Below are 4,059 nucleotides of genomic sequence, written 5' to 3'. Positions count from 1 at the left end.
TGTGATCAGTGTGGGAAGAGCTTCAGTCAGATCAGGAGACCTGACTCTACACCAACGCATACACACAGGAGAGAAGCCTTATAGCTGTGATCAGTGTGGGAAGAGCTTCAGTCGATCAGGAGACCTGACTCTACACCAACACATACACACAGGAGAGCAACCTTATAGTTGTGATCAGTGTGGGAAGAGTTTTGCTCGTTCAGGGTCACTGATAAAACACCAGAAAGCACAAACATGTTTTCTTTCATCTCCCTTCTCTCCGGCACCGGTTCCAGATCCCTAAATAAAGTTTACATAGAAAACATCTTGTAAACAGTCATCCATCTCCCATTCTCTAACACTTTAGTAAGTCTGATTGCCATGGTAACATGTGTAGATAATATGCAGCTCTGGATCCATATGTATCAAGCGTCTTGGAGTATGAGTGCTGTGTGGGGTGGGGGAGGAGGTGTTCAGAGCTATCTTTTAGTTTATGAACTCATATTATCCATTAAATAATGTATAATAAAATGTTTCACCAATGGTAGGTGTATATTCATGTGTGGGGGAAATGTTATCTGAAGAGAGAGCCTTGAATTGTACTCATGTCTCATACAGTCATTGGTTCCTGTAGGGTAGAGATATGAGGGAGACGGTCATGACCCCTCAGACCTTTTGGCAGAACGCTCAGAATATGTTCTATAATTTACATGCAGGAACCAAATGTTAATGATGAATAATGTAAATCATGCAAATATAATTTGTCTGTGTAAGCAGTATATAAGAGGACTAACGGGACTGCCCCGAAAGAGCTCCTGACCGACATGTACTATGGTGCATTAAGTTTGTTGGAATCTCTCCAGCTTGCTGATAATAAATAATTATTCATTTAAGTTTGACTGAGTCCTTGGTAGTAATTTCCACGACGACGTGTATTCAATACAAAAACACATTAAATCCTTTATCTTATGTCGCACTGCATGAGGCAAATGGTGGTCACACCAGATACTGACTACTGTTTTTTTAAGGTATCTGTGACCAACAGATGCATATAGTTGAAGTTGGAAGTTTACATACACCTCAGCCAAATACATTTAAACTCAGTTTTCACAAATCATGACATTTAATCCTAGTAAAATTCTCTGTTTTAGGTCAGTTAGGATCACCACTTTATTTTAAGAATGTGAAATGTCAGAATAATAGTAGAGAGATGATTTATTTCAGCTTTTCTATCTTTCATCACATACCTCAGTGGGTCAGAAGTTTAGATACACTCAATTAGTATTTGGTAGTCCAGAGCTTACGGCAACGGTTTCCAGTCCAGAGCTTCCGGCGACGGTTCACAGTCCAGAGCTTCCTACGACGGTTCCAAGTCCAGAGCTTCCGGCGACGGTTTCCAGTCCAGAGCTTTCTGCGACGGTTCACAATCTGGAACCTCCAGCGACGGTCAGCAGTCCGGGAACCTCAGCGATGGTCAGCGGTCCGGAGAGCCAGGCACGGCTCCAGTCCAGCTCCATGGCAGAATCCTTCCTCTGCGCCGGTGCCCAGTCCAGGCACGGCGTCCAGTCCCGCTACATGGCAGGAGCCTTCCTCTGTGCCGGTGCCCAGTTCAGGCACGGCGTCCAGTCCCGTTCCATGGCAGGAGCCTTTCTCGGCGCCGGTGCCCAGTCCAGGCATGGCGTTCTACCCATGGCCGGACCCGTGGTCTGGTCGGGAGCAAGACCTGAACCAGGGCCGCCACCGACACTGAGTCACCCCCTACCCTCCCCAGTTGTTTTCAGGTTTGTGGCCAGAGTCCGCAGCTTTGAGGGGGTACTGTCAAGCCCTGAGCGTAGAGAGCCTTTTTATTCTCTATTTTGGTTAGGCAGCCATTTCCCCACTGTGTATTGTGGGATCTTGTTTATGTGTAGTTGCCTGTCAGCAATTCATCTACTTCACGGTCCGTTCGTTCTTTATTGTTTTTGTGCGTTTCATTTAATAAACATGTGGAACCCATATCACAATGCGCTTTGGTCCGAATGTTCACTGACCCACTGGAATTGTGATATAGTGAATTATAAATTGCATAATCTGTCTGTAAACAATTGTTGGAAAAATGACTTGTGTCATGCACAAAGTAGATGTCCTAACCGACTTGCCAACACTATAGTTTGTTTACAAGAAATTTGTGGAGTGGTTGAAAAACAAGTTTTAATGACTCCAACCTAAGTGTATGTAAACTTCTGACTTTAATTGTATCTGTATTCCCAGTCATGTGAAATCCATAGATTAGGGTCTAATTCATTTATAACAATTGACTGATTTCTTTATATGAACTGTAACTCAGTAAAATCGTATCAAATTGTTGCATTTATGTTTTGTTGAGTGAAAAAAATATTAAATGAACTAATTGCATAAATGATTGGGCCTACTACTGTTTTAGGTGTTCTGCGTCAGAACTGTCAACGTGATTTACACCCATCAGAGTATCTGTGCTGTGAAGGGCTCAACAGTGGAACTTCCCTGCACATATCAACATCCAAGTTATCATGTAGTCTCAGAACCAAACTGGTATCTTCAAGAGAAATATAATGAGGTGCCTAAAATCACCCCTCAGGTGACGGAAAATATTTGGCATGGGTCCTCAGATCTCAAAAGGTTCTACAGCTGCACAATCAGAGCATCCTGACTGGCTGCATCACTGCCCTGTATGGCAACTGCTCGGCCTCCGTGTGTGGCAGCGGTACCGTGAGCGCCAAGTGTAGGTCCAAAAGGCTTCTAAACAGCTTCTACCTAAGCCATAAGACTCTGAACATCTAATTTAATGTCCTCTCCTCTTTTCGCTGCTGCTACTCTCTGTTGCTATCATCTATGCATAGTCACTTTAATAACTCTTCCTACATGTACATACAACTGTCCCATCTGCTCCTGCTACGCCCTCTTGTGTTCATCCAGTGTGTTCTTGACCTGCAGTCACTCCCCCAGTACACTCTCTCTCTCTCCCTCTCCCTCTCTGTGTGGTTGTGTGGTTGGAGACAGCTGTGCTGGAGTCAGAGCAGATCCCAACCAGCTGCAACCCGTTCCATAATCAAGACCTCTACAAATACTCAGTCCTGCCACTTCCACTCTGCCAGATCGTAATCTCTGCTCAGTCAGTTTATGTTTCTAGCTATTTATGATTATTCAAGATCCTGTTACCCTGCTCTGTTTCCTGCCTGTTTCCTGCCTGACGCTGTTTATCCTCTCACTGCAGTTTTGCCGCTCTGACAAATTGATTCTGTATCAGTACCCCCTGTATATAGTCTCGCCATTGCAATTTTACTGCTGCTCTTTAATGACTTGTTACTTGCCTTTGTAAAACCTAGGCAGACTTCCTTAGATATCATGCACCAGCTGTTGTTTACAAATATGCATAGTGTCTTACCAGAGACTGCAGTTCTATCCTGCCGAAAGAGGTATAACCCTCCAGCTGTATGTTCTTGGGCTGCCGCCGTTCAGCCACGACTCAGAAACATAAGATGTTAAAGTTTTAATGTCCCATTGGTAGGATATATGTTCTTTCAGTTCGTCCCATTTATTTTCCAGCGATTGAACGTTAGCTACAGGACGGAAGGCAAAGTGCAGATTAGCCACTTGTCGCTCTGATCCTCAAGGCACCCTTGATCTTTTCTGCAAAATCAGTTTCCTTCTCCAGCGAATGACGGGAATTCCAGCTCACAGGCAGTATATCCCTCTCGTCTGTGCCTATTGAAAAAACTCTGTTTAATCTGAGGTGTGTAATCGCAGTTCTGATGTCCAGAAGCTCTTTTCGGTCATAAGAGACGGTAGCAGCAACATTATGTACAAAACAAGTTCGAACAACGAAAAAAACCAATAAAATAGCATGGTTGGTAAAGAGCCAATAAGACGGCAGCCATTCCTCCGGCGATATCGGCCTTCATTTGGATGCAGGACCCATCACTTCTTGTTATTGGTCAAATAGTCCTGATACAGCCTGGAGGTGTGTTTTGGGTTATTGTCCTGTTGAAAAACAAATGATAGTCCCACTAAGCGCAAAACCAGCTGGGGTGGCATATCGCTGCAGAATTCTGTGGTAGCCAT

This window comes from Oncorhynchus keta, chromosome 10 (genome assembly GCF_023373465.1).
Source record: "Oncorhynchus keta strain PuntledgeMale-10-30-2019 chromosome 10, Oket_V2, whole genome shotgun sequence".
Taxonomy (NCBI): domain Eukaryota; kingdom Metazoa; phylum Chordata; class Actinopteri; order Salmoniformes; family Salmonidae; genus Oncorhynchus; species Oncorhynchus keta.
The sequence above is the reverse complement of the archived record's forward strand: the minus strand, read 5'-3'. Positions refer to the sequence as shown.